We start from the raw sequence: 12,213 nt of genomic DNA on the forward strand, positions 1-12,213 counted from the left end.
GAACCTACGCCTTCGAATAACGCGTTCGATGCTCTAACCACTGAGCGACCACAGCGGCCTTCCTTCCATCCACTTTTTTGGGTTCATATGTGAATTTAGAAGTAGGAGTGACAGTCAGCGCCATCTATAAGCCCAACGGCGAGTGTGAAAACACTCTTATGCGCAAGTTTGGCGTCACGTAGCACGTGAACTTATTATGAGCGGGCAGCTGAATAATTGTCCCTCTTATACAACTTAAACACACCAAGTCTGCCAGTGCGAGACCCTCGTTCAATGAAATAAGGAAAAGATGTGTATACCTAAGGGCTCGTTTTCCGTGTTTTAACACAATATTTATGAGATCTAACAGACAGTAATGCGAAGGAACGTACAGGGAAAGTTATTAGAACCAATGAATTGTAAATAGGAAGAAAGAAAAGTGGATGAAAAAATAACAAGCCGTGGGCAGGAATCGAACCTACGACCTTCGAATATTCCGTTCGATGCTCTAACCACTGAGCTACCACAGCGGCCTTCCCTCCATCCACTTTTTTGGGTTTATATGTAAATTTAGAAGTAGGAGTGACAGTCAGCGCCATCTATAGGCCAAATGGCGAGTGTGAAAACACTCTTATGCGCATGTTTGGCGTCACGTAGCACGTGAACCTATTATGAGCGGGCAGCTGGTTAATTGTCCCTCTTATACAACCTAAACACACCAAGTCTGCCAGTACGAGACCCTCGTTCAATGAAATAAGGGAAAGAAGTGTATACCTATAGGCTCGTTTTCCGTGATTTAACACAATAATAATGAGATCTAACAGACAGTAATGCCAAGGAATGTACAGGGGAAGTTATTTGAACCAATGGAATGTAAATAAGAAGAAAGAAATGTGGATGAAAAAATAACCAGCCGTGGGCAGGAATCGAACCTACGACCTTCGCATAACGCGTTCGATGCTCTAACCACTGAGCTACCACAGCGGCCTTCCCTTCATCCACTTTTTTGGGTTCATATGTGAATATAGAAGTAGGAGTGACAGTCAGCGCCATCTATAAGCCGAACGGCGAGTGTGAAAACACTCTTATGCGCATGTTTGGCATCACGTAGCACGTGAACTTATTATGAGCAGGCAGCTGAATAATTGTCCCTCTTATACAACCTAAACACACCAAGTCTGCCAGTACGAGACCCTAGTTCAATGAAATAAGGGAAATAAGTGTATACCTAAGGGCTCGTTTTCCGTGTTTTAACACAATATTAATGAGATCTAACAGACAGCAATGCCAAGGAATGTACAGGGGAAGTTATTAGAACCAATGGAACGTAAATAGGAAGAAAGAAAAGTGGATGAACAAACAACCAGCCGTTGGCAGGAATTGAACCTACGACCTTCGAATAACGCGTTCGATGCTCTAACCACTGAGCTACCACAGCGGCCTTCCCTCCATCTACTTTTTGGGGTTTATATGTGAATTTAGAAGTAGGAGTGACAGTCACCGCCATCTATAAGCCAAACGGCGAGTGTGAAAACACTCTTATGCGCATGTTTGGCGTCACGAAGCACGTGAACTTATTATGAGTGGGCAGCTGGTTAATTGTCCCTCTTATACAACCTAAACACACCAAGTCTGCCAGTACAAGACCCTCGTTCAATGAAATAAGGAGAAGAAGTGTATACCTAAGGGCTCGTTTTCCGTGTTTTAACACAATAATAATGAGATCTAACAGACAGTAATGCCAAGGAATGTACAGGGGAAGTTATTAGAACCAATGGAATGTAAATAAGAAGAAAGAAAGGTGGGTGAAAAAATAACCAGCCGTGGGCAGGAATCGACTCTACGACCTTCGAATAACGCGTTCGATGCTCTAATCACTGAGCTACCACAGCGGCCTTCCTTCCATCCACTTTTTTGGGTTTATATGTGAATTTAGAAGTAGGAGTGACAGTCAGCGCCTTCTATAAGCCAAACGGCGAGTGTGAAAACACTCTTATGCGCATGTTTGGCGTCACGTAGCACGTGAACTTATTATGAGCGGGCAGCTGGTTAATTGTCCCTCTTATACAACCTAAACACACCAAGTCTGCCAGTACGAGACCCTCGTTACATGAAATAAGGGAAAGAAGTGTACACCTAAGGGCTCGTTTTCCTTGTTTTTACACAATATTAATGAGATCTAACAGACAGTTAAACAAAGGATTGTACAGGGGAAGTTAATAGAACCAATGGAATGTAAATAGGAAGAAAGAAAAGTGGATGAAAAAATAACCAGCCGTTGGCAGGAATTGAACCTACGACCTTTGAATAACGCGTTCGATGCTCTAACCACTGAGCTACCACAGCGGCCTTCCCTCCATCCACTTTTTGGGGTTTATATGTGAATTTAGAAGTAGGAGTGACAGTCAGCGCCATCTATAAGCCAAACGGGGAGTGTGAAAACACTCTTATGCGCACGTTTGGCGTCAAGTAGCACGTGAACTTATTATGAGCGGGCAGCTGGTTAATTGTCCCTCTTATACTATCTAAACACACATACTCTGCCAGTACGAGAGCCTCGTTCAATGAAATAAGGGAAAAAAGTGTACACCTAAGGGCTCGTTTTCCGTGTTTTTACACAATATTAATGAGATCTAACAGACAGTAATACCAAGGAATTTACAGGGGAAGTTATTAGAACCAATGGAATGTAAATAAGAAGAAAGAAAAGTGGACGAAAAAACAACCAGCCATGGTCAGGAATTGAACCTACGACCTTCGAATTACGCGTTCGATGCTCTAACCACTAAGCTACGACAGCAGCCTTCCCTCCGTCCACTTTTTAGGTTTTTATGTGAATTTAGAAGTAGGAGTGACAGTCAGTGCCATCTATAAGCAAACGGCGAGTGTGAAAACACTCCTATGCGCATGTTTGGAGTTACGTAGCACGTGAACTTAATATCAGCGGGCAGCTGTATAATTGTCCTTCTTATACAATCTAAGCACACCAAGTCTGCCAGTACGAGACCCTCGTTCAATAAAATAAGGGAAGGAAGTGTATACCTAAGGGCTCGTTTTCCCTGTTTTAACACAATATTAATGAGATCTAACAGACAGTAATGCCAAGGAATGTAGAGGGGAAGTTATTAGAACCAATGGAACGTAAATAGGAAGAAAGAAATGGGCATGAACAAATAACCAGCCGTTGGCAGGAATTGAACCTACGACCTTCGAATAACGCGTTCGATGCTCTAACCACTGAGCTACCACAGCGGCCTTCCCTCCATCCACTTTTTGGGGTTTATATGTGAATTTAGAAATGGGAGTGACAGTCAGCGCCATCTATAAGCCAAACGGCGAGTGTGAAAACACTCTTATGCGCATGTTTGGCGTCACGTAGCACGTGAACCTATTATGAGCGGGCAGCTGGTTAATTGTCCCTCTTATACAACCTAAACACACCAAGTCTGCCAGTACGAGACCCTAGTTCAATGAAATAAGGTAAATAAGTGTATACATAAGGGCTAGTTTTCCGTGTTTTAACACAATATTATTGAGATCTAACAGACAACAATGCCAAGGAATGTACAGGGGAAGTTATTAGAATCAATGGAATGTAAATAGGAAGAAAGAAAATTGGATGAAAAAATAACAAGCCGTGGGCAGGAACCGACTATACGACCTTTGAATAACGCGTTCGATGCTCTAACCACTGAGCTACCACAGCGGCCTTCCTTCCATCCACTTTTTTGGGTTTATATGTGAATTTAGAAGTAGGAGTGACAGTCACGGCCATCTATAAGCCATACGGCGAGTGTGAAAACACTCTTATGCGCATGTTTGTCGTCACGTAGCACATGAACTTATTATGAGCGGGCAGCTGATTAATTCTCCTTCTTATTCAACCTAAACACACCAAGTCTGCCAGTACGAGACCCTCGTTCAATGAAATAAGAAAAAGAAGTGTATACCTAAGGGCTCGTTTTCCGTGTTTTAACATAATATTAATGAGATCTAACAGACAGTAATGCCAAGGATTGTACAGGGGAAGTTATTAGAACCTATGGAATGTAAATAAGAAGAAAGACAAGTGGATGAATAAATAACCAGCCGTGGGCAGGAATCGAACCTACGACCTTCAAATAACGCGTTCGATGCTCTAACCACTGAGCTACCACAGCGGCCTTCCCTCCATCCACTTTTTTGGGTTCATATGTGAATTTCGAAGTAGGAGTGACAGTCAGCGCCATCTATAAGCCAAACGGTGAGTGTGAAAACACTCTTATGCGCATGTTTGTCGTCACGTAGCACGTGAACTTATTTTGAGCGGGCAGCTGAATAATTGTCCCTCTTATTCAACCTAAACACACCAAGTCTGCCAGTACGAGACCCTCGTTCAATGAAATAAGGGAAAGAAGTGTATTTCAAGGGCTCGTTTTCCGTGTTTTAACACAATATTGTTACGAGGTTGGTTGCTTCTGAGCGAGATGTATTTGCAGAGTAAAAACTACAGGCAAGAGACACAATGGCTGATTGGCCCAGTCGCGCGCCTGTCAGTCGCACCTCTTCCTTTTCTTCCTCTCCGTAGCAGGACCCCCGGGCGTTGGAGCGCCGTCTCGGCGAGAGTCCGGAGAAGTGCGACAGAAGTAGGGTTTCAAGCGCGAAACATGGACAATGTCAACTAGTGACGAACTTGGTGACGTATTGGAGTGCAATGGCGCTATCTCGTAGGTTACGTCGCTAACTTGACGTAAGACTAGGTAGGGTCCGGCGTATCGGGACAAAAGTTTTTCGGAGAGACCTACACGGCGACACGGTGACCAGAGGAGCACGTGGTCACCTGGGGCAAACGTTATATTTCGATGCCGGTGGTCGTAGCGGGCTTTTTGCATATCCTGTGACCTGGTGAGGCGAGACTGGGCAACTTGACGAGCCATGTGAGCCCGATCAATGGCTTCGCGCGCGTACTCGGAAGGAGATGGCACGAGAGGCAAGGTGGTTTCAAATGGCAATATGGGGTCGCGACCATATAGAAGATAAAAAGGCGAGAATCCCGCAGTGTCATGTCGAGAGGAGTTATATGCGAAGGTCACATAGGCCAACGTTGTATCCCAGTCTCGATGATCATCGGAGACGTACATCGAAAGCATCTCTGTGAGCGTGCGGTTGAGACGTTCAGTTAGGCCATTAGTTTGTGGGTGGTAGGCGGTAGATAGCTTATGGGCTGTAGCACACGATCGAAGGAGGTCATCGACAACTTTGGACAGGAAAGAGCGGCCGCGGTCCGTAAGCAGCTGTCGGGGTGCACCATGGTGTAAGATGACGTCATGAAGAAGAAAATCCGCGACGTCAGTGGCGCAACTGGTTGGCATGGCCTTTGTTATCGCGTAACGGGTCGCATAATCTGTGGCGACGGCAATCCATTTATTTCCTAGTGTCGTCGTCGGAAAAGGGCCAAGAAGGTCGAGTCCCACGCGATGAAATGGTTCAGAGGGGACTTCAATTGGGTGAAGATATCCAGCTGGCAGCAAAGAAGGTCTTTTCCGGCGCTGGCAGAGGTCGCAAGTGGCGACATATCGACGTACGCTGCGGTACAATCCAGGCCAGAAAAATCGACGTCGCACGCGGTCGTATGTGCGGGAAACGCCGAGGTGTCCCGCTGTTGGTGCGTCGTGAAGTTGTTGAAGTATGGCAGGCCGTAGATGACGAGGGATGACAAGCAGAAGCTCAGGGCCTTCAGTGGTGACGTTGCGGCGGTAGAGGATGCCGTCATGCAGCACGAACATACGGGATTCAGCGTCATGGCTGTCAGACTGGATGGCGTCGATGATAGTGCGCAATGACTCATCCCGTCGTTGTTCGATGCGCATATCGCTGACGTCTGTAAACGCCATTACTCTGCTCTCCAGGTCAGGCGCAACGGGATCAGGAGGATCTACCGGATATCGAGAAAGACAGTCTGCGTCCTTGTGCAAACGGCCAGACTTGTAGCTGACGCTAAACGAAAATTCCTGAAGCCTCAGAGCCCAGCGAGCCAGACGTCCAGTCGGGTCCTTCAGAGAAGTCAGCCAACAGAGGGCGTGGTGGTCCGTAACGACAGTGAAAATGCGACCATATAAATATGGCCGAAACTTGGCGACGGCCCAAACTAAAGCTAGACACTCTCTCTCGGTGATGGAATAATTCATCTCCTGGGGAGAAAGCAGGCGACTGGCGTAAGCTATCACGCACTGTCTACCGTGGTGCCGCTGAGCGAGAACTGCGCCGATACCGTGGCCACTGGCGTCGGTGCGAACCTCTGTGGCAGCAGAAGGATTAAAGTGGGCAAGTATGGGGGGCGTAGTTAGGTAGCCGATGAGAGCGGCGAACGCTTGAGCCTGCTCAGGGCCCCATGAGAATGTGGTATCCTTCTTCAGCAAATCTGTCAGTGGCCGGGCAACGTCAGCGAAGTTTTTCACAAAACGGCGAAAGTAGGAACATAAGCCGACGAAGCTACGGACGTCGGATGTAGAACGGGGCACTGGAAAGCTACGGACGACGCGGATCTTTTCGGGATCTGGTTGGACACCATCGGCGTTTACAATATGGCCCAGAATGGCAATCTGACGGTGACCAAATTGACACTTCTTGGAATTGAGTTGTAGCCCAGCTGTTCTGAAGACTGCGAGAATTGCAGCGAGACGGGTCAGGTGGCTATCGAAAGTAGATGAAAAGACTATCACATCGTCTAGGTAACAAAGACAAGTAGACCACTTGTAACCACGCAGGAGAGAGTCCATCATTCGTTCGAATGTGGCAGGGGCGTTACATAGTCCAAAAGGCATGACCTTAAACTGGTATAAACCATCTGGTGTAATGAAGGCCGTCTTCTCGCGGTCCATTTCATCGACAGAAATCTGCCAGTAGCCGGACCGGAGATCTATAGACGAGAAGTATGTAGCCCCGTGTAGGCAGTCCAACGCGTCATCGATGCGTGGTAGCGGGTACACGTCTTTTCGTGTGATCTTGTTTAGGTGGCGATAGTCAACGCAGAAGCGCCAGGTACCATCTTTTTTCTTCACAAGGACGACAGGGGAGGCCCAAGGACTACTTGATGGTTCTATGACACCTTTGTTGAGCATTTTGTCCACTTCTGCTTGGATAAGTCTACGCTCAGTGGGGGAGACACGATAGGGGCGTCGGCGAATAGGACTGGCGTCACCAGTATTTATACGGTGCTGAACAGTGGATGTTTGCCCTAGAGGTCTGTCGTCGAAAGAAAAAATGTCGGTATATGACGCGAGAAGGCGATGGATGTCATTGGCTTGCGCAGGGTTGAGGTCGGGTGCAATCATCTTCGAGAAACGATCTGGCCGAGAACAGGTGCTGTTCGCTACTGGAGACTGAAGTAAATCAATCTCGGTGGTGAGCGCTGCTATTTCGAATTCGTCAGCATTAGATACGCTGGCCAAGAACATGCCACGAGGAAGCACTTGAGGGCACAAGCTGAAATTGAGAAGTGGAAGCGAGGTACAATTGTCAGTAACAGTCACAAGCGTATGGGGAATGGCAATGTTGCGGCTCAAGAGGACGTCGGCGAGAGGAAGGAGGACATATTGACCATCGGGAACTTGGGGCTGTGCGGTCAAAACGACGAAGGTGGCTGCCTGAGCTGACAGCCGCACATCCTGAAGAGAGCACAGGCGCGGCGGGGCAGTGGGGGGGTCAGCGACTATCTGAGGCAACTCTAGCTGAAGAACGCCTGTAGCACAATCGATCAGAGCAGAATGATTCGACAAGAAGTCCAGGCCTAGGATAATGTCATAAGGGCAGTGGTCAATCACGGCTAAAATGACAGAAGTAGTGTGGTCCTTTATACGTAAGCGGGCAGTGCACAGACCGAGAACCATCGGCGTGCCGCCATCGGCCACACGGAGCATTTGTGCAGCCGCTGGTGTCAGAACTTTCTTTAAACGTGTGCGTAGGCTTGAACTCATGACCGAAATGCTTGCGCCGGTGTCGACAAGTGCTTGTACAGGTTCGCCGTCTACTTTAACGTCTATTACACTTCGTCTGGTGGGAACGGAAAGAGGATTTGCTGCGGAAGTCGTCAATGCAGCACCACCTCCGGGGGCTGCATTTCTCAGTTTTCCGAGACAACGCGGCCGGAAGCCACGGGGGACGAGAAGCGCCGTGGCTGCGGCGAACGGGACGATGGGCGACGTGTTTGCGGCGATCGAGACTGGTGCCCACGTGGTGAAGGCGAGCGGCTGTACCAAGTGTTCCGAGAATGGTCAATGGCATTGGGCTCTTCGGCAGGTGGAAAGGTGCGGGCGGTATCGTCGAAACGGGTCATATTGGTCGTTGCGCGATGTGCCGAGGACCATGTGTTGCGGCAGTAACGGGCAATATGTCCAACGCGGTGGCAGTTGAAACATATAGGGCGGTCATCTGCAGTTCGCCACTCAGCCGGGTTGCGAGTACGTGGAGAAGACCGTCGGTCGGAGAAGGGCATCACGAAAGGGCGTTCGCTGACTCTAGGCGCGGTGACATGGCACACGGAATGCACTCCGATGTTTTCAAGCTCCCGGCGCACGATGGCTTGAACAAGAGGAACAGTAACAGGAGTGGCATCGGTACTGCGCGAATAGAACGCCGAGGGCGCCATAGCTTCCAGTTCACGACGAACAATGCGTGTAAGGTCTCCCGGCGGCGATGCACGTTGTGGTGTTGACTGGTCCTCGCAAGTAGATGTTGCAGCGGTGTTTGGGAGTCGAGCGAATGTTTGTAGAATGCGGCGACTTTTCACTTGCTCGAACTGACGACACTCTTTGATGATCGCGTCTACGGTGGAACAGCCCTTGCACATCAGGAGATTGAACGCGTCGTCGGCAATCCCTTTCAGAACATGTCCCACCTTGTCACCTTCTGTCATGTCGCTTTCGGCCTTTCGGCAGAGGGCCAGCACGTCTTGAATGTAAGCGAGGTATGACTCCGTAGGGGATTGGGCACGGCAGGCCAATTCCTTTTTGGCGGCGATCTTCCGACTGGCGGTTTTGCCAAACACCTCCCGCATCTTTGCTTTGCATTGGTCCCAGCTTGTGAGTTCTTCTTCATTGTTCTCATACCACACCTTGGCCGTGCCTCTCAAATAGAACAGCACATTAGCCAACTGAAGTGTGGGATCCCATCTGTTCGGCACACTCACTCGTTCAAACATGGCCAGCCAATCGTCAACGTCGACGCCATCGGTTCCGCAGAATGTACCGGGATCCTTGAGAGGCGTGAAAACGTACGGTTGCGACGCCATGTTCGTCGGAGACGCTGACGTTGACGCGGAGGGCTGAGCATTGGCCATGGCTGGAAGGGCGATGCGACGTCCGCTGCGGAGCTCCGTTGCCTGATGGTTACCCAGCACCTCCACCAATATGTTACGAGGTTGGTTGCTTCTGAGCGAGATGTATTTGCAGAGTAAAAACTACAGGCAAGAGACACAATGGCTGATTGGCCCAGTCGCGCGCCTGTCAGTCGCACCTCTTCCTTTTCTTCCTCTCCGTAGCAATATTAATGGGATCTAACAGACAGTAATGCCAAGGAATCTACAGGGGAAGTTAGTAGAACCAATGGAATGTAAATAAGCAGAAAGAAAAGTGGATGAACAAATAACCAGCCGTTGGCAGGAATTGAACCTACGACCTTCGAATAACGCGTTCGATGCTCTAACCATTGAGCTACCACAGCGGCCTTCCCTCCATCCACTTTTTGGGGTTCATATGTGAATTTAGAAATAGGAGTGACAGTCAGCGCAATCTATAAGCCAAACGGCGAGTGTGAAAACACTCTTATGCGCATGTTTGGCGTCACGTAGCACGTGAACCTATTTTGAGCGGGCAGCTGGTTAATTGTAACTCTTATACAACCTAATCACACCAAGTCTGCCAGTACGAGACCCTCTTCAATGAAATAAGGAAAAGAAGTGTACACCTTAGGGCTCGTTTTCCGTGTTTTTACACAATATTAATGAGATCTAACAGACCGTAATACCAAGGAATGTACAGGTGAAGTTATTAGAACCAATGGAATGTAAATAAGAAGAAAGAAAAGTGGATGAAAAAATAACCAGCCGTTGGCAGGAATTGAACCTACGACCTTCGAATAACGCGTTCGATGCTCTAACCACTGGGCTACCAGAGTGGCCTTCCCTCCATCCACTTTTTGGGGTTTATATGTGAATTTAGAAGTAGGAGTGACAGACAGCGCCATCTATAAGCCAAACGGCGAGTGTGAAAACACTCTTATGCGCATGTTTGGCGTCACGTAGCACGTGAACTTATTATCAGCGGGCAGCTGGTTAATTGTCCCTCTTATACAGCCTAAACACACCAAGTCTGCCAGTCCGAGACCCTCGTTCAATGAAATAAGGGAAAGAAGTGTACACCTAAGGGCTCGTTTTCCGTGTTTTAACACAATATTAATGAGATCTAACAGACAGTAATGCCAAGGAATGTACAGGGGAAGTTATTAGAACCAATGGAACGTAAATAGGAAGAAAGAAATGTGCATGAACAAATAACCAGCCGTTGGCAGGAAATTAACCTACGACCTTCGAATAACGCGTTCGATGCTCTAACCACTGAGCTACCACAGCGGCCTTCCCTCCATCCACTTTTTGGGGTTTATATGTGAATTTAGAAATGGGAGTGACAGTCAGTGCCATCTATAAGCCATACGGCGAGTGTGAAAACACTCTCATGCGCATGTTTGTCGTCACGTAGCACATGAACTTATTATGAGTGGGCAGCTGATTAACTGTCCTTCTTATTCAACCTAAACACACCAAGTCTGCCAGTACGAGACCCTCGTTCAATGAAACAAGGAAAAGAAGTGTATACCTAAGGGCTCGTTTTCCGTGTTTTAACACAATATTAATGAGATCTAACAGACAGTAATGCCAAGGAATGTACAGAGGAAGTTATTAGAACCAATGGAATGTAAATAAGAACAAAGAAAAGTGAATGAAAAAATAACCAGCCGTGGGCAGGAATCGAACCTACGACCTTCGAATAACGCGTTCGATGCTCTAATCACTGAGCTACCACAGTGGCCTTCCCTCCATCCACTTTTTGGGGTTCATATGTGAATTTATAAGTAGGAGTGACAGTCAGTGCCATCTATAAACAAACGGCGAGTGTGAAAACACTCTTATGCGCATGTTTGGCGTCACGTAGCACGTGAACTTAATATGAGCGGGCAGCTGTATAATTGTCCTTCTTATACAATCTAAGCACACCAAGTCTGCCAGTACGAGACCCTCGTTCAATAAAATAAGGGAAGGAAGTGTATACCTAAGGGCTCGTTTTCCGTGTTTTAACACAATATTAATGAGATCTAACAGACAGTAATGCCAAGGAATGTACAGGGGAAGTTATTAGAACCAATGGAATGTAAATAAGAAGACAGAAAGGTGCGTGAAAAAATAACCAGCAGTGGGCAGGAATCGACTCTACGACCTTCGAATAAAGCGTTCGATGCTCTAACCACTGAGCTACCACAGCCGCCTTCCTTCCATCCACTTTTTTGGGTTTATATGTGAATTTAGAAGTAGGAGTGACATTCAGTGCCATCTATAAGCCATACGGCGAGTGTGAAAACACTCTCATGCGCATGTTTGTCGTCACGTAGCACATGAACTTATTATGAGTGGGCAGCTGATTAATTGTCCTTCTTATTCAACCTAAACACACCAAGTCTGCCAGTACGAGACCCTCGTTCAATGAAATAAGGAAAAGAAGTGTATACCTAAGGGCTCGTTTTCCGTGTTTTAACACAATATTAATGAGATCTAACAGACAGTAATGCCAAGGAATGTACAGAGGAAGTTATTAGAACCAATGGAATGTAAATAAGAACAAAGAAAAGTGAATGAAAAAATAACCAGCCGTGGGCAGGAATCGAACCTACGACCTTCGAATAACGCGTTCGATGCTCTAATCACTGAGCTACCACAGTGGCCTTCCCTCCATCCACTTTTTGGGGTTCATATGTGAATTTATAAGTAGGAGTGACAGTCAGTGCCATCTATAAACAAACGGCGAGTGTGAAAACACTCTTATGCGCATGTTTGGCGTCACGTAGCACGTGAACTTAATATGAGCGGGCAGCTGTATAATTGTCCTTCTTATACAATCTAAGCACACCAAGTCTGCCAGTACGAGACCCTCGTTCAATAAAATAAGGGAAGGAAGTGTATACCTAAGGGCTCGTTTTCCGTGTTTT

At 47.5% G+C, this 12,213-nt stretch overlaps 1 non-coding gene across 1 annotated transcript; it reads right to left on the reverse strand.

The window, feature by feature from the left end:
• Positions 1-436: 436 nt before the first annotated feature.
• TRNAF-GAA (transfer RNA phenylalanine (anticodon GAA)) lies at positions 437-509 on the reverse strand. Its single transcript has one exon. It is a non-coding gene; the product is annotated as a tRNA-Phe (tRNA).
• Positions 510-12,213: the final 11,704 nt, after the last annotated feature.

Source organism: Rhipicephalus microplus, chromosome 4 (genome assembly GCF_043290135.1).
Source record: "Rhipicephalus microplus isolate Deutch F79 chromosome 4, USDA_Rmic, whole genome shotgun sequence".
NCBI classification, from domain to species: domain Eukaryota; kingdom Metazoa; phylum Arthropoda; class Arachnida; order Ixodida; family Ixodidae; genus Rhipicephalus; species Rhipicephalus microplus.